The sequence below is a fragment of the Triticum aestivum genome, chromosome 7D (genome assembly GCF_018294505.1).
Source record: "Triticum aestivum cultivar Chinese Spring chromosome 7D, IWGSC CS RefSeq v2.1, whole genome shotgun sequence".
In the NCBI taxonomy this organism is placed as follows: domain Eukaryota; kingdom Viridiplantae; phylum Streptophyta; class Magnoliopsida; order Poales; family Poaceae; genus Triticum; species Triticum aestivum.
This window is the reverse complement of record NC_057814.1, coordinates 505,142,686-505,162,106: the sequence shown is the minus strand read 5'-3', so window position 1 is coordinate 505,162,106 and position 19,421 is coordinate 505,142,686. Positions and strand designations below refer to the sequence as shown.

Below are 19,421 nucleotides of genomic sequence, written 5' to 3'. Positions count from 1 at the left end.
TGACCTGCTGTTGTATTCGTATAAAATGTTTGGCCAAAGAAACAATTCCATGGTATTGTTGGTTAAAAAAACAAAAATCAACACTATATACAACTTACCATTCACACTTCTTGTCCTTGTGATTTTGTTTTTTCACTGAAGTGATGGATATTTTTCATTGGTGAAACTTTTTTTAGAGTACAACAGAAGGTCAAGTTTATTTTATAAAAGTTTCAAAAAAAATTGATTTTTTAAAAAATTTGTATTCTTTTTCCCATATCAAGTGTATGTGCACCCAACCACCAAAGGGTATTTCCTGTAAGACTAGAAAATCCCCTTTGGCTCTCGGATGTATATACAGCTGATATAGGAAAATTTCAAGAAAAGTAAAAAATGTGAAACATTTTTGTTAAATAAACTTGACCTTCTGTTGTACTCGTATAAAAAGTTTCACGAAGGAAAAACTACACGCCGACTTCAGGGCTAAAAATAAAATCTCAAGGAAAAAGTGTCAATAGTAACCTGTATATAGTGTTGTTGATTTTTTCACCAACAATACCATGGAATTTATTTCCTAGGACAAACTTTTTATATGAATACAACTGAAGGTCAAGTTTATTACAAAAAAAAGTTTTGGAATTTTTTGATTTTTTTTTCAATCACTATTTTTTCATATCGGGTGTTTAGACACCGAGGAGGTAAACGTGCTTGTCCTTAAGACAGGACAAGCACATTTGGTTCGTGGGTGTATATACATCCTATATGAAAAAAAATGTAATTACAAAAAAGTCAAAAAAATGAAACTTTTTTTAACTAAAGATGACTCTCTGTTGTATTTGTATAAAAAGTTTGGTCTAAGAAAAATATTCATGATACTGTAAAAATACAAAATCAACATTATATACAAGTTATTATTCACACTTTTTGTCCTAGTGATTTTGGTCTTTTTTTCCTGAAGTCAACGGGCATTTTTTTCCCTTCGGTTAGTGCACAATTAGATGTACTACCGCGCTCCAGAATTAACTGTCATTAAAATGAGTGATTCTACAACTGTCATTGGAATGAGTGAATCTGCAAAATGTGTCTACATACACTCATTTCAACGACAGTTAACTCTAGATGGATGGAATAGTAATTAATCCTATGACGGTCTTGGAGTTCACCATTTGGTTAGAGCAAAAAGTAGATCTATCTAGTGGTATGTCATATCAAATGATGCATCACGTGAACCATTTATCAATCCGCATACGCTACAAAGAGAAGAAAAGACAATAAAATAAACACATTGCTCTGTGAATCGACTGGTTTTGCTAACCTTAATATTTAGTCAACTCCTAAATAATGAACATGCCATATACTTTTTCTGTCACGGACTGATAATGAAAATGCAACCTTCACATTGACAACAGAGAAGTAATGTACACTGATGTGAGTGTCAGGCACGTTTAAGTTAGTTTTTCCCGGCTGCGGCAAACGGTTTTCCTTCTAGTATGTGGCTATGTGCTCTGTTTTTGGATGCCATCCAAAAGTATGAAAGGCTTGTTAAGAGATCTCATGGACAAAGATATAACAAAAGGTTACAAATGGATTGTTCAAATAAAGTAAATCAGCCTGTCATAGCGAGACACATTAGATGTATGCATGCGTATTCGACACCGACTGTTTCTACTCTTGAGTGGAGTTTCCGAGCATGAACTTTGTGAACTGTGAAGCGTTATCCAAAAAAGGAAACTTTGTGAAGAGGAGCTCATACTCTTTTCGTGAAAATTCCATAACTGATGGTTAATGTTTCAAAATTTCCGTACAAAATCATGCACGTAATATTGATAAATCATATAATTCTGCAAAATTCTAACTTCACATGTGTGAGAATTAAAATATTCTAGCTCGAAAACTACGACTGCATTTCGCCTAGCAACAGACTACTTGTGTCGAATGCCAGTGCGCCATGTAGTTGCTGTCGAGATGAGTGAAGTTGTCGCCCACGCCCATGGCCATGGTGTACCCGTACCCGCCAGATGGTGGTGTGTTGACGTAGTCCCCATTCAGTGACGACCCGAGCGTAGTAATCGGGCGGCAGAGTACCGTCGGCGAAGTCAGGGTAGCACCCAAGTGGCATGACTGCATCGCACAACTCATCGGTGGCCCACATGGTCAGATCAGCCCAGTTGTAGTCAGCATTGCCAAAGCCGGGCGTGAGCATCTCGTCGCCACTGCCCGAGTAGTTGTAGTCAGCATTGGCGAAGCCCGACGGGAGCATCTTGTGGCCGCCGGCCGAGTAGTTGTAGTCAGCATTGGCGAGGCCTAGCGTGAGCATCTCGTCGCCGCCGGCCGAGTAGTTGTAGTCAGAATTGGCGAAGCCCGACGCGAGCATCTTGTCGCCGCCGCCCGAGTAGCTGTTGTCAACATTGGCGAGGCCTAGCGTGAGCATCTCGTCACCGCCGGCCGAGTAATTGTAGCCGGCATTGGCGTGGCCTTGCGAGAGCATCGCGTCGCCGCCGCCCGAGTAGTTGCCGCCGACGCACCCTGACTGCGTCCGGAAGGGATCGTCCCATGAGAATTGCTCGAGTAGGCCCTCGTTGCTCCCAGCGTGGAACGGCACCATCTGCAGCTGCTGGAAGCCGGCGGCCTCCATGTGGTTGCCGCCACCCTGCCCAAGCTGCTGCGGCATGAGGGCTTCGTGGGAAGAACCCTCGAGCGGGCCGTGGCCGCCGTCGGCAGGTATGCCCAGCGCCTCCATCCTGTCTCCCGTGGCTTGCAGCGCCGCGTCGATGGTCTCGAGCAGCCCGCGCGCCTCCTCCAGCGTCATGTCGTTGAGCGCAGCGTCCCAGTCCGCGAGCGCGCCGGGGCAGCCGTGCCGTGTCCGGGCGAGCTTGGCCCTCTCCTTGCCCAGCTCCGTCTCCATGTAGCTCCGGTGCGTGTGCCGCGCGCGGGTCTCCGCCGGGACGGCGCGACGGTACCTCTCGAGCACTCCCTCCTCCGACTCCCACACGAGCGGCGGAGCCCCCGCGCCTGCGGCGCAGACGAGCGCGACCGGGACCGCGCAGAGCGTGGCGAGCTCGGACGCCTTCTTCTGCAGCCCCTTGGTCCTCCTGGCGTGCGTCTCGGCGCGCGCCCGCGCCTTTTCGATGAGCCTCATGGGGACCTTGCGGCGGGCCATCGTGGCTGCAGACCGGCGGTGCGCGTGCTTTGCTTCTTCCTCTGCTCCTCCGATCAGACCCGCTTGGCTTGGCTTGGCTTGGCTGGCTGGATGGAGCTCTCCGGCGAAGCGGCCGGTATATATAGGTAGAGTACGCGACGCAGGCTTCTGTCCGCCGGAGGCGGAGGCGGAGGCGGATTCGTCCGTCTCTCCCGAACGCGGCGGCCGCCATGAGTGCTACCTAGTGCCTAGGCAGTAGGCACTAGGCTTATTAAGCTCCGTAATCTTGCATCAGTCTGCCTTGGCGCCAAACAGATGATGCTGTAGGCTGCTAGTTGCGGTTTAAAACAGTACTTGAGGCCGTGATTAGCCAGAAAAGGCAGGTGATTATAACGACTCCGGAGATACTGGTAGAGGCCGTGAATCCGGTTTCTACTTGGCGCAATTAATGCGGCATCATTGAGGAGGTTCCCGATCCCAGCACGGCCAGCACCGTCGCGGGCGCGTTCGTGCACGTCCTCCGGAGACCGATGCTAGCCGGCGGCACGCCCCTGCTCAGGACGCAACGGAGCACTGCGCCGCCCGCCGCCCGTCGCAGTTGGAACTAATCGGGGTGTGGGTTTCAGATACATTTTGCTGATGCAGAGTTCAGTGAACCTGCTGGACAACCTGCACCGCTGAACCAGCACCAAGTAAAAGCCAGGATACATATTTGTACAGTTACTAAGCTCCCAAAAATTACAGCGCTCCTGGGTTTTTTTCCCAGGGTGGACCCCATTTGTTAGGGAAAGGTTGAGGCGTGGCTTCCTTTCTTATCTCCAGCACCTCCCTGTGCAGCCCTGTATTACTGCTATACAGACGATATTCACATACGATTTCAGCACGACACTCCATCTCACACCATCCATTCAAGACGCCAATGTACAGAAAGTTGTTGGATTTGGCATCGGCTCAGGATCGTGCAAGCAAATGGCGTCTGTGAAGTAGTTTCGTAATCATAGGGTTAACTCCGCCCCCACCGCCGCCGCCACCCGCCTCATCTCCGGAGACCTCAGGCCTTGGCTCTCCTCTAGCCCATGGATTGGCTCCTGCACCCCGACCCCCCTTCCCACGAGCAGCCCCCTCGCCTCCACACCCTTGGTCACGGATGAAGCCGGAGCTCACCCGCGCAAGCCCGAGCGTACAGACGCTCTTGACAGAGAGAATCGACACTGCCACCGCCCCGAGCTCTTTTATCTCCCTTCCCGCCTCGATGGCCACAGCCCCGCAACTACGCCCACGGTCCGACCTCAACTCCTCTCCCTATGCTTTCTTCTCTGATGCATCTACCTCTCATCCATGTCGCGCCGGCGGCAGCGAGGGATCCATGTTGCGGTGGCGATGGCGAAACAATGCAATACTAGATAGTTGTGTGCATCAAACAATGTAGAGGCCAGATTTTTTTTCCTTTTTGGAAAAAATGTAGCCCTATGATTATCTTAAACCCTAAAAGCAATTCTGGTGGTACATTAAAGATGAATCCTGCTAGGAAGCTCAAACTACAAGTGTTTTGTTCTTTCAAGTTTTTAGTCGCTATGAACACACTGGCCTTTGTGACCATGCCTCATGGGTTGTCCATGGTCCACTCATCTCGCTTGGGAAATCTACTTGAAACCAGTGTTCCCATGAGGGAGACCCACACGAATTGAATGAAGCGAACCACAAACAGAAACAAATTGTATTTCTCGTTTGTGAAGAGTATGTTCTTTTCTCAAGAACGGTAATGTACACATGAGAACTAGGCAAGAACTGTATGAGACGATTTTGCGTTGAGATACACCTTCACTTATACTCCTATATGTCTATAAATAGTGTGTGGCTAGGAGTCGTGAGAGCATGTTTTTCCTTGTCGAAAGATAGCTCGGTATGAATGAAAGTGTTTTGTTGTATGCATGGCGTTTCATGAGATATTTGAGTAAACCAAACAAATAGGCATCCACCTTCGCCTCCTCCTCCTTTCCAACCACTACCGTCGCCATCTACACTATGCATCTCCCAAATCCAACACTATCCCTCGCAAGTCGAGGTATTTAGTTTGGATCCAGGGTTATGTGGATACAATGGTAGCAGGTCACCTCTTATTGAGAAAGTTTGAGGTATCAGATGCTATCAATGGAAAGTCAAGTGCCCCTTGGGGATCCACTTGTGGAAAAGTAAGACCGGTCTATCCACATCAACTGATACAATTATTTGATGCAAGCAATGGACTCGGTGTTGATGAACTTGTGGAAAGATTGTAATGGGAAGGTGTTATTGTTGATCATGTGGAAGACTCCGTGAAGAGGGAGGGTTTTTTTCCTAATGAAGGTCATGAACGCATTATGCAGTCAATCAGGTACGCCTACTAGAAAATGGATGGACTTACTAGAAAACGGAAACCGCCCGGAATCTGGTTGTTTCTTTAGATGCTTTTGTCAAATGAAGAGAAACATGGTTTACATGTATCAGTCAGGCAGATATGGTATGACTTGAGATCAAATCCTTCCTTGATGAAAAAGTCAATATGTGAGTGTGTGTAACATAATCTTTTTGGGAGAGATCACTTGCAACCCTTATTGTTGAATTATGATCTCTGTGTGACAGACCTCCCCAAGATGGAAATCAAATACCAAACTCTTGTAAATCAGTAGAAACTTCAACATCCGCAGCCTTTCAAAATAAAAATGGGATAATCTGTAGAATCAACATCACTCGCTATCTCCTGGATCATGTCAAAATTCAGCCCATGCTATCACGATAATGACAGGATAGATGATCATGTCAAACGAGAGTATGCAAAGTACCATATTAAATCATTAGTGTGGACCTTTGTAGACGATAGAAAATATTGTGTCTCACCTAACGGGAAGCGGTTCGCATTTGTTAAGCATGTGAGGCTTACCTGGCGCAGAAGGAGGGAAAAATTATCCCAAGGTTGTCATACAAATAATTTTTTCTCTACATACCGTGACTAAAAATAGTGAAGATTGCAACCCAACTGGCACAATTCATATCGTAAGGGAGAACAAAACCCATGATAAGTTGAGTATGGATGCCTCTACTTCTTGTGTACCAGTGTAGCTAGATGCAAAACTTTCCCCACAGACATTGTCACTGCTTGCTAGTTACCATGAAGTCACCACTTTTTCCGAGGGACACATTAGTGAAACCATGAGGATGAAGCTAGAGAACCATATCTTGGCATTAGGTTGGATTATTGACTTCAAAGAACATAAAATTACAATGCTTAAACGTAAACCAACGTCACACTCTACGACTCACTTCTCTCTTCGATCTAGAAATCTTCAGGTAATTTAAGAATTATGGGATGAGATTCAGAGCATAAAGATGAGAAAACAGAGACATGGAATGGGAGGGTAGAACTCCTTTCATACTAGCGGTGGCTAGGATTTGTTTTAGCAATAGCAAATGGGTAGATATGCTCTCCATACATCATTGTTGGCTTTATAAGTCAGCTCAGTCTCATGGAAAACAAACGGAAATGACGAAAAGTAATAGAGCTAGTTAAAAAGAAGGAAAAGCAACAACGGTAAACATTTGCTAATTTCATTCAACTGGAGCCGTTGGATCTTCATAAATAAAAAAGGGTATCGGGAATCTAGGTCCATTCGATAACTGAAGAACTATTGCTGCTGTCACATGTTGTTGGTTTTCAATTTCTTCAGAATTTCAAAACTTCAAGTTTCAATTTTTTTTTCAAAACTTCAGATCATGACAACCAAATATTTCTAAGAGATACCGGTATAAAGTTAAAAAAAGATACCGTTATATGTCACTTGTCTGGGAGACTATGTCTCTATCTTTCAAGTACTAAGGAGCTTCGCGGTTCATTGTATTAATAAACAAGTTAAAGGGAACAATATTAAAGAAATTCCAGACAATCACAATTATTTGGCAGCGCATAGAGTAAATCTTGATGCAACAATTTCATTGGACATGGCAAGACTTGGTAAACAAACGTGAAAATAAATCTAATGGTGTAGGAAAATAAGTAGATTGTGCTGGTTCATTCGTCGTTTGACCTTCAATTATTTTCTACACTCAACATGCAACATCACACATTCCATGTCAAATTTTGGTTTTCTAGTTCGTTTGCTATATTTAAGCCATTAGGTGCATTATTAGGAATTTAAGGGTTACTAACTCAAATTTGAACCGAGTGTGTATGCGAAAGTTGCAAAATTGGACAGAAATTCATACTTATGTTCTAGAGTATATTTTTAGGCTTAAGCAAGAAAAGTAAAGGAATTCAGAACATTAGGGTGTCAAAACTCAACCCCGCACATGGAGGTTAATAGTTTTTTAATTCCAAAGAATGTAAATGAAGTCTGAAAACATGAAACTTGGCATGATGTCATTATACAATCTCTGGATGCCATGAATTATTTTAGAAGGTCTCGCAGATGTGACATACATTGTTTAGCAATCAGACCATCTACGACGAAGAATCATGGTTTCGAGAGGAAATGTGTCGGTTTTGAATGGGAAGTGTCGGTTCCTTCATCGTTTTACCTTGATTTTTTTTCTACACTCAGTATACACCATCACATGTTCCAGGTTAAAATTTGAAAAAAAAATCAGAGTCATTTTGCTATATTGAGCCATCAAGTACATTCCTAAGAATTTAAGGCTTAATAATTGAAATCTGAGAATGCATGAAAAAGTTGAGAAAATTGGGTTTAAAAATCCTATTTGTATTCTTGAGTCTATGTTTAGGCCTTATCCAAGAAAAGTAAAAGAATTCCAAACACTAAGGTATCAACACTCGACCCCAAACATGGAGGTTAGTAGATTTTTAATTCAAAAAGAGCAAACAAATCTGAAAAAAATTGAAACTTCGTGTGGCATCACTATATGATCCTTAGATGTCGTGGAAACTTGTTTATAAGGTTTGGTAAATATTTTGGCATATGCAGTTTACAAATCGGACCATCTTCGATGAAGAATCATTGGTTCGAGAGGAAACGAGTCGGGTTTATAGGCAAATTGTCGGTTTCTTCATCGTTTGACGTTCATGTTTTTTACACTCAACATACACCATCACATTTTTATGTCCACTTTTAGAAAAAAAATTGGGGTTTGTTCGCTATATTTATGACATTAAGTGCATTTTTAGGAATTTAAGGATTGCTATTTTAAATTTGAATTGAGATTGCAAAATTATTTTTGCAAAATTGGGTCTAAAATCCTGTTTATGCTCTTGAGTCTATGTTTGAGGCTTATCCAATAGAAGTTAAAGAATTCCAAACATTAGTGTGCCAAGTATCGATCCCAAACATGGAGGATGGTATTCTTTTTAATTCCAAAAAATGCAAACAAAGTTTGAAGACATGAAACTTGGTGTGGTATCATTATATGATCCTGGGATGCCATGGAAAAAAATTCAAGAATGTTTCGCAAAAATTGTGGTATACATTGTTTGGAAACCAGATCATCTCCGACGAAGAATCGTGGTTTCCAGTGAAGCGTGCCGGTTTTAAATTCACAATGTCGGTTCCTTCGTTATTTGACCGTGAAAATTTTTCTACGCTCAACATACACCATCACATGTTCCACGCGAAAATTTGAAAATTTTCAAGGTCCATTTGCTATATTTAAGCCGTTAAGGGCATCTCCTATGGCATCCCACAAAGTGGATCGACTATCCTTCCGTGGATGCATCCGAACACCCAACTGCATGCCAGAAATGCCCACCCACATTTCATACGAAAGTAGAACCAACAGGACAAATTTCACGCAAACCAAACCTAGTTCATGCAAAGTTCAACATATTACATTAAAACCGGATGATAGTTGACAAGTTTAAATAAATATACTACGACTAGTATGGGAGCCTAACCTCATCGCATGAACTTCATTGTTGTCCACTCCATCACCATCGCCATCGTCATCGTGGTCCTTCCAGCGGCAGAAGGGAGCGTAGGGGCCTGCCTCTCGCCTTCCCTTGCCGCTGTCGAAGGCGCTGGCGCGCTGCGACTCGGCCACGCCAATCTTGATGAGTTGGTGGTTGAGGCGACGCCGACGCTGCATGGACATCACTATGGTGGTCCTAGACTTGTCACTCGACCAAGGCAACGTGAGGTAGGGGTTCGCGAGGACTTAGTCCGACGCGACGTCGGACGTCACTAGCACAGGTCTACTATGCGTGTTGCGCAACTCCCATAGCTCCGCCTCCCACGCCGCCCTCTGGGCCGTCGTCGAGGTGTTGCGTGAGAACATGTTGCAGCTACCTGCCCGAGGTAATGCAGCAAGCATCCGCGTGCATTCACGATTGCCAGAGAGTCTTCCTCCTCCTTCACGGTGACCAGACACCACTAGCTTCTGGTCGGCCGACAGGGAGGTGATGTCGGCACCCTCTCCTTGTTGCGTCACTGCGTGATGCATGACGGCGATGGTGGCTTCTCCTTGACGCGGCGTCCGATTTGGATACCGCGGTTGCGTGTGGGAGGGGGCATCTCCTCATTTCCTTCATGACAGAGCGGTAAGGCGGTGACGGAGACGCTAGACCACGATCGCGGAGGGACCGCTCGAGCATGACCTACAACTGCAACTAGAACTACTTGCCCATCATGGCGGCCTTCAGGAGGAGGGGCGGCTACTAATGTGCCACGTCGTTTGAGGAGAGCATGACCTCCTCCTTCTCGGTTGGCGCGTCCGCATTGAAGCGGGACCACCTCCCCGTCTTGTCACGTCGCTCTGCCCGGCATGTGTCCACTCTAGAGTGGCAGACTACCATTAATGCACGATGAACATTCGAGAGTGGTATGCGCGAAGAGGGTTTTGGGTGGGACCACGTTGTCTGGTGCGTATGTGGCACGAGTCCAAACGGCCACAAATCTCCCCCGCGTTTGGTTCTAGTTTGCGGGAATTCAGACGCACTGCGCGTCCGCGGGCATATGTGGCTCCGCGTTGCATCAAAAAATGATTCGGAAAAAGCCTAGGTTAGCATGGAAAAGTTTGAATCGAAAGTGCATGAAAAAGTTCACAAAATTGGGCTAGAAAATTTTATTTGTATTCTAAGTCTATGTTTAGTCCTTATCCAAGAAAATTAAAAGAATTACAAACATTAGGGCGTAAAGGCTCGACCCAAACATGGAGGTTAGTTAGTGGCGGTGCCATTTCTCAAGAAAAAAAGTTAGTGGCGGTGCCAGAAATGTTGCCTTGTGTAGTCAATTTGAAATTGCGTAGTCAAATATATGAATTTACACAAATTTATTCCAATATTTCTACACCTATAAGCTAGTTTCACCAAAAAGCTGGGTAGTCAATTGACTACCCAGCTTGTACGTGGCTTCGCCACAGTAGCTTTTTAATTCTAATGAATGCAAATGAAGTTTGAAAAACATGAAACTTGGCGTGGTGTCATTATACGATCCCTAGATACTGTCAAAAATATTTGAGAAGGTTTCATAAAAGTTGAGATGTGCACTATTTAGAAATTAGATCATTTCCGACAAAGAATTGTGATTTCGAGAGCAAACGAGTCGTGTTAGAAGGCAAAGTGTCGGTTCCTTCATTGTTGGTTTTGGCGGTTGTGTTGGTGTCTTGTAGTGGGGTGCATGAATGACGGGAAGCAATGGCATTCTTCTTCTACGACCGCATTGGGTGAAGTTGACGGTGCTAGGATCAAGTGGACACACAAAAGACCCCGGTCGAGGTACCACAAAGCCTCATTCTCATCACTTTGCGGTGGTCCGGTTCATCGGCCCGAAAGCATCCTTGTATGTGATGGTGCTCCTTCAGTTCTGGGTATGATGGTAGTTCCCCTCTTTCTTCAGCGTTGTCTCGGCGATGGTAGGGGATGATGATGGGCGACGTTTTGACGTGGAACAAGATTTTGCTGAAGTGAATACCCAAGCCTCTATTGCAGGCAAAGATTTTGCCTCCAGGTTTCACCACTTGGGTGAAAGCAACATCTGAATGTTTGGCTTGCGGGCACGTGTATTAATTTGGGATGGGGGGTGGGGGGGGGGGGGGGTGTACAGTTCCGCTGTGACTCTAAGGCTTCGGTGAAAATTTTCTTAACGTGATGCATACTTCACGTGTGGCTGTAGCGTTTTTGGTGGATGCAGGACATTCGATTTGTTTCCTGCCACCCACGATCTGTTTCTTTGTTGGCTGGTGCATGCCGTGCGTTGACTGTCTGTTACGATCTGCATGCATACGTGATGGACGGCCGCCAAAATTGACAAATTTGATCTACGGATGAAATCAAATCACAAAATGATCTGTCCGTGAAATGCTGACATTTTTGTGTGACACCCGACACGAAGGCGCCACACTACATTGTGCAACGCCTCACAGATAGACGCTACACGCCTGGCCAGCGTCGCACCCGTGTGATCCGAAAATTACTAAGTCAGTGTGCAACGCCTGAGAGCTAGGCGCCACACTATACAGTGTAGCGCCTAGCTTCTAGGGGTTGCACTAGTGGTTGCTTCATTTTGTAGTGCAACCACTAGTGCAGCGCCTAAGAGCTAGACGCCACACTATACAGTGCGGCGCCTAGCTCTTAGGCTCTGCACAATGACTTAGCAATTTTTAGGCAGTCTGGGGTGCAACGCTGGCCAGGCGTGTAGCGCCTATCTGTGAGGCGTTGCACAGTGTAGTGTGGCGCCTTTGTGTCGGGCGTCACACAAAAAGGTCAGCCGCGTGAAATAGTTTCACGGGCAGTTCATTCTCTGATTTGATTTCGTCTACGGGTCAAATTTATCAAATTTGCCCTTAAATCGTGGGCATCACACCATCTTATCCCTATCCACTCTTAAGATATTTTGGCTTTCTTTCCTCTCGATTTCTCTCCATCTCTCTGGAAGGCTCCCATCAAATCCGTGCACGGCTCAACCACCGTTCCGCCACCGTATGAGCCTATAAAAACTGCTCTTCCCGTCGCTTGCTCCCAGCACATCGTCGCTCGACATGCATGTTTCTATGTCGCCATTCGTCGCTCGGCCGCCATCATCCGCCTTCGTCAAGGCCAGGCCACTGGCGTGCGCCATCAGGGCACGGGCGTGGCTGCGGCGAGCCTCCACTAGGCCGCGTACTGGGGAGGAGCTGAATCGCCATCGCCACCATACCGAGGTTGCCGCTACTGCTCATGGGGATCTCCATTGCCACAAGACCGAGGCATCCTCTGGTGGAGCGGCGGACACCACAGAGCAGCGGTGGCCCGCCCAACCTGCCGCCGCTTCGAGGTCACTGCTGCTGTGTCGACCTCGCGCCTGCCGTTGGCACCTTGAAGTCTCCGGTCCACGTCTTTGCTCAGGGAAACTGTCGCCTCGGGTAGGTTAGCGCTGAAGGCAATGCGAGGAGGTTCTCTCTGCCCTCGGCTGAACTCCTCGATGGCGAGCGCGCAAAGGTTGTGTGCTCATCCCTCTCTTGGTTATGTACCTTGCTGCCCGCGTGTGTGCTCCCGCATCCTGCTGTTGCGTCATCTGCATGCGCAGGAGCAGTAGTATGCTGCTGCTGTGTGGTGGGCATGTGCACTTGGTCCGTGTGTGTGCTAGCTAGGTGAGGGTCACTGCTCTCTCTATAACTTTTTACAAAGAAACCTCCACTCTCCATCATGCATATCTCCGCAGGTAGGCAGACGCTTCCAAGATCAAGAGAAAAGGTCCTTGGATGAATAGCTTTTGCTTTTGGTGACATGTGATGTGATTTGTTGTGACACTTCAGGTATTAGCACGCGTATAGTACTGGTTTTGACTTATGAAGTGTACCCTACATTATGTGTCTATGCTGTGTGTTTGGGGCTGCTTATTTCTAGGCAGCTCAATAGGAATAGGGTGTGTTTTATCACCATCAGCTAGGGATCCACTACTTTATCCTAAACTGCTATTAAATTCACAAGAGGGAGCATTTCAATAACAAAAGATGTCTCGCAATGGTTTATAATATCATGCATATATGTATGATGCACCAACAGTTCCATTTTTGTAGCTCTATTGCGTACCAAAAAAATTGAATTGACAATGTCTGAACAAATATGAAGTAAAAAATTATCATGAAAGGGAATTGTTTTATTTTTCAAAACTAATGAGGTTGGATCTGCTTAAAGCACGTATTCATCAGTTAACTTCACTTTTTAGGGTAATTGCATTTTAAATCTCCACAAGAGGATAAAAACAGTACTCTTTTGGAGATCATCTAAACAAGATGGACGGGCTTCACACCTCCTGTGCCATTTTATGTGTTTTAGATTTTACTTCAGGGAGCATTCATCAGTTTGTGTTCTAAATTTTACTCCAGACAGTGTCTTTGGACTGACGCCACTCTGGAGAGATAACTTTAGCACGATTGATGGTTGCTTTTCTTCCCCTGTTGACATATCTCCTTCCTCTAGATGTGAATATATTAATAAAACAAGGAATTTTTAATATTACTGTCTGACGGAGTTCGCAGATTATTCAAACTTTTTGCAGCTATGGAGATCTGTCCGGACGGTCTTCTGTCCTACCTCTGAATCGAGGATATACTGTCGCTGTATATGAAGTGTAAATATTCAGATATGTAAGCTGCCTCCTAACTTCTCTTTACAGATTTATTATCTATGAAATGCATGCAAGCAAGTCCTATCTTACAGACAATTACTCCCTTATAGATAAATCCGTTGATTCATAAATTAATTGGCCGGTGATCGGTAGATAGTCAAGTGGATTGATACCTGGAGTTTAGAGCTCAAAGTCCTTCTAACTTCTCTATTTGGCTGTATTTTCTTGACAGCTTTGAGAGAAGAAGTACTGTTGGTCATTCCTAACATGTATATTTTAAATACTAGAGAAGTGAATTGATAGTTCATTCAGTAGAGTATTAGTAGATGATGATTTCTTTTCTTTGCATTCAACTGGTGTATATCCTGATATGTTTAGTCCGTTCCCAAAATAATTTGTGAAGTAGCCTTAATAATTATACACCTTCTCTGTGTATTAGTACTCAGTTTTTTGGGGAGCTGGAAGAAGCCAGCTTATCATAATATGTGAAAATGAATTTATTTACCTGCAGTGCCTTTTATCAGTTGACAAAGTTGTTTGTTAAATAGTTAGTTAGGCATTACAGTGAAGCTTGGCCAAGGGACTTATGTTGAGGCCTACAAGGCTCGAAGAACTGTAAGTAAATTGGTGCCCTTTGATGTATATTCATTTGTCAACTAATACTTGGCCATACTAGAGAAAAGCGCACACACCCCTAACAGATTCTAAATGTATACTTGGACGACCTTTAAATACCTGGATGATATTCCGCATAAACAAAGCCATATCGTCATTTTAACGCAAGAAGCAAGCAGTGTCCCATAACAAAGATAGCTACTGCTTTTGCTGAGTAGCAAATTCATTACTTACGGGGGCATCAAGAAGAGCTCTCTGCACAAAGGATTCATTACCTGAGCAAGGCATACAATTCAGGCGGCCTTTCATGGATTCACCTTAACTGATAGCATATGACCATGAGATTTTATTTCTTGAAATATAAGACCGCACCACCCTGCACAAAGAAAACAAGAGTTTTACAGCAGGTAAGCGGCCACTGTGAGAAATTGAAGATAAAACACAACGTCATCATTCAACAGGTAAAACCAAATTTGAGGTGAAGTCACTAAATTGAGTATTTGTTTCCCCATTGGACATGTCGGAATTCACAAACATCCAAAAGGAGAAGATAATGTATCGGCCAGACTATCAAAATTAGAAATTCTCTGTCAGGCACAACCAATCCATGAACCTAGACAGCAATACTAATAAAAAGTTATATTTTTCCAGCGAACACTCCCGGGCTGCCTCGAATTACAAGAATTTGAACTTATCCTCGAATTACAAGAATTTGAACTTATGGGGGCATCAAGAAGAGCTCTCTGCACAAAGGATTCATTACCTAAGCGAGGCAAACAATCCAAGAGCCCTTTCAACATTTCACCTTAGATGATAATATATAATCATAAGTTTTATTTCTAGAAACATAGGAGCTGCACCACCCTGCAAAAAGGAAATAAGAGTTATACAAGTGTCAAGTAGCCAGGGTCGCATTTTTTTAGAAAAGGAGGATGAACCCCGGCCTCTGCATCTGGGAGATGCATACGGCCACTTTATTGATTATTCTCGAGGACCTTACAAAGTATTACAAACAATATACCTGAATCCACCATCTTGGCAACATATGCCGCTACTCCTATCCATATGATGAAGGGATGCTAGCTGGGCCACTACCCAAACCACTCACCTAAGCCTAACATCAAAAGCCGGAAGCCCCAGCCAAGCCACATACCGGGTCTGGGGCACAATCCGGTCAGACGCACTCGTGTGTCGTCGCCGCCATCTTCCACAGGTCCGTCTTTAGATCATATTGAAGCTTCTATCTTGTCTGGCCACTCTGCCATCGACGTCACCATGACGCCAGACAGCTACCTCCTCCTGCGCGAGTCCATCTCCGCGCATCGGACGCCGAGCCTCCACAGCTCCATGCCGCCGATCTCCGCCGCCATCAATGTGTGAGATGAAGTACCGCTCCACCATCCCCTTAGCCATCACTTGCTCCAAAACGATGCCCCCAGGAGGAAAAGCGATAAAACGCCATCATCGTCCGATCCGGAAGACCCAGATCTAGGGTTTCCCCCGGAGCATCCCGAGCCTGATGACGCAGACTGCAACGACGATGCCTCGACAAGGGACATGACCGTAGTCGGCGCGATTTTCATCGGCAGTTGCTCCACCAGACGTGCGCCACCGACGTCGCTGGTCCCTTCAACCGGAGTAAACTCCAAAACGATGCCCTAAAGAGGGACTACGACGCAACATCGCCGTCATCGCTCAATCCCAAGGAGATCTAGGGTTTCCCCCGGAGATGCCCGCGCTGTCAAGAACCAGACAAGGGTAGAACGGATCTGCCCAGCTGCCGACGAGTCGCACCCGCCACCGTGCCGACGGCAGACCAGCGATCAAGGCCCACGCTTGGGCATAGATCCGGCCGCGCCGCCGCAACCCGATCCGGTCACGCTGCTGCCGTCCCTGGCGGCCGCGACGCACCAGTTCGCGAGGCCTCCTGCCGCGGGGGAGCGAAGTCGCCGAGGCGCCGCCACCACCCGCCGTGGCGTCCGGCCCGCCGCCACGCTCCGGCCCGGGGGCGCCGGCCCGCGCCAGCCCCATGCAAGCGAGAGGGCCCGAGTCCCCGCCGCCGCCGGCAACGACCAGGCTTCGCCTGGCCGCGCCCTTGGGCGGCGGCGAGGGAGGAGGAGGAGTGGGGGAGGGCCGGCTGACGGGATCTGGGGGCCTCCCGGCCGCCCACGCGGGGGGCGACTCGGGAGGGGGAGGGGGAAGAGTTAGTTTTTTCCATGCCCTCCTGCAACAAGCTTCAGCAAACTACAGCCAGGGTCGCATAACTGTGAGAAATTGAAGATAAAACACAATGTGATAATTGAACAGGTAAAACTGAATTTGAGGTAAGGTAACTAAATTGAGCATTTGTTTCCCCATTGGACATGTCGGAATTCACGAACATCCAAAAGGGAAAGATAATGTATCGACCAAACTACCAAAATTAGAAATTTTCTGTCAGGCACAACAAATGCACCAATCCATCAAGCTAGACAGCAATACTAATAAAAGTTACATTTTTCAAGTAGCTAGGGCTGCCTCGAATTACAAGAATTTAATCACTATTCTTACTAAGAAACAAGTAAAGTACTGAAGTAGTACATGTTAGCATCAACCTCATTATTCTGCAGAGAAGCTCAATTCAGGCATAACAAACCAAGGAAACACACGACGACCAGAAACAGTGAGTGAAGCAAAGGAACGGAACTGCGACACGCCGACACCTGAGGAGGAATTCGCCATCCCTGCCGCCCAACGCCCCAACCAAACGATACCCCACCAGACATGCACGGGGACGATATACTCACTCCACGAGCAGCTCCACGGATCTTGGCCCTCTCCGCGGCTAGGGCGACGGACTGCGACGGCGAGCACGAGTCCATGGAGGGGATCAAGCAGCGCTTCGCGGCGGTGCATGTGTGGCTCACAGGTCGACCATGGGCGGTGCGTGTTGGAAGAACTCACGTGTGGTTGCGGCAGTGCGCGGACAGGCGAAGCTCGCGGCGCGACGGCGGCCGGTGCGTGCGTGCGCGTAGTTGCCGTGAGTGGCTACCTACGGTGTGGCTGTCGCACGACACACGGCAGCGCTCGGCCCCTTCGCTGCTCCCGCCACCTCTATAACTCACGGTGGCGAGCCGGCGATGTCTCTGCGGCGAGCCAACGCTATCTAAATGGTGTGCCGCACAAGAGCAGAGAGAGCATGGCAGGATAACCTTATCTCTTTGGTCATTTTACATTTTAGCACTTAGGATTTCCCTTATTCGTAACTAAGTTCTATAGCTTGCACGTTACTTTTCAGGCACACTTCTAAATGATTCCTTTTTATGCATGTTTTTAATCATATGGACCCGTACAAATTTTTTTGGCGTTCCACCACAATCGATTGGTGAAAGGAATGAATGTGGTTATTTGACACAGCATGGAGTATGATTTCGGCGTGCCATACGATTTTGGAAAATTCCAAGAGTTATGATAATTATGCACTTACACTTTAGTAGAAGGGCTAGAATACACACTAGACCAAAAGATTAGCTTTCAATTTACAAAAGAGTTGCCTAAACTTAAGAAATATTTTGATTAACAGTTCTGATGTTGCTATGTACTCCCTCCGTAAACTAATATAAGAGTGTTTAGATCACTATTTTAGTTATCTAAACGCTCTTATATTAGTTTACAGAGGGAGTATCAGTTTATTCTTTGACATGTTTTTCTTTCGTTGTTGATAGCAATCAACATGACGTTATTTGATCTACTATTTTAACAAATGGAGCTTTGCATATGAAAACTTACATGAAACATGACCAGGAACATCATTATGTAACATCACAAAAGAGTATAATATACGGGAGGGCAATGAAGCAAATTATGTTTGAATGAAATTTTTTATTTCTACTTTAACTCGCAATCGATTGGTCAGTTCTGAATCAAATGCATATCATATTCATGCCTCTTTTATTTGTTCAAATTCATTGTTGGATGCACTGTCGCTAAGCACCTATAGATCACACGGAACAATTTGCAAATGCTTTGCATCATTTCATTGGAGGTACCAATCCGGCGGAAGGCTCCATAAGAATGTTATAAGCTACAAATGAGTGCAATGTGTCCGGTCTTGCTTCAAAAAAAGGGCAATGTATAATTTCCATCTTGCAAGACGAAGCACTCATGCTGATAATAAATGTATTCTTTGCAAATTGTTCCTGTGCATGTCTTGCTTTTTTTTACTACAAAGTTATGACTAAAAACACATGCTCATAAAACTCTTATTTTTTATCACACGAAATTATATATATATATATATATATATATATATATATATATAGACACACACACATAATGTATATATGGGGCGCGGCGTGCCGCCACGCGGGCATGGCTAGTTCTGCTTTTACATCTTGCGGAGTCTTTGGTATAATATTGCAAGATATCGATGTATGCTTCTTTTGGTGACCGCATATGTACTTTTGTCATCCGTTTGTCTGACGAAGTATAGATGGTTAATTAAAAAAAACTAGTCAAACGTCTATATTTAGAACCACCGCATGCAATGGCTGTGACCACGAGCACCACTTTTCCATCTGCTTTTCCAACCACCGCTAACCCATTTCCTCAATCGTGGAGTATGGATGCAGCGTCCATGTTGGTTGTCACCACTAGCGCCTGAAGTAGGGGCTCTGGCTCAAGGCGTCCTCGCTGCATCCATACTCCACGATTGAGGAAATGGGTTAACGGTGGTTGGAAAAGCAGATGAGAAAGTGGTGCTCGTGGTCACAGCCATTGCATGCGGTGGTTCTAAATATAAACGTTTGACTAGTTGACCACCGCTAACCAACCGGCTGAAGTATGCCATGGTTGCTTATGTTGGTGGCGCAAGGCCAGGCATTTCCCCACAGTTCGTCGTTGATGCTCTGGCGGCGGAGGCCGGCATCGACTCGGAGTGGGTCTCGGTGCACGACTTCCGGCCGGAAGATTTCCTGGTCATCTTCGCGCGCCCTGAGCACCGCAACAGCGTGGGCTCGCGCCCGTTCCTCCAGCATCAGGGCGTGCGTCTCTACTTCCGGTAGTGGACTCGCCAAGCTCAGGCGGTGCACGTTGTGCTTCGGTACAAGGTCGATCTCGTCCTCGAGGGCATCCCGCCGCATGCATGGGACCGGGAGGTGGCGGAGGACCTCCTTGGCTCT

At 46.1% G+C, this 19,421-nt stretch overlaps 2 pseudogenes across 1 annotated transcript; one reads left to right on the top strand and one right to left on the bottom strand.

Moving 5' to 3' along the window:
- Positions 1 to 1,729: 1,729 nt before the first annotated feature.
- LOC123169855 (uncharacterized) lies at positions 1,730 to 17,774 on the bottom strand (annotated as a pseudogene). Its single transcript, XR_006484966.1, has 4 exons — positions 15,284 to 17,774; positions 15,026 to 15,126; positions 14,538 to 14,638; positions 1,730 to 3,787 (listed from the first exon to the last, which is right to left on the bottom strand). The product of XR_006484966.1 is annotated as an uncharacterized protein (transcript).
- LOC123171205 (uncharacterized) lies at positions 5,050 to 6,454 on the top strand (annotated as a pseudogene).
- Positions 17,775 to 19,421: the final 1,647 nt, after the last annotated feature.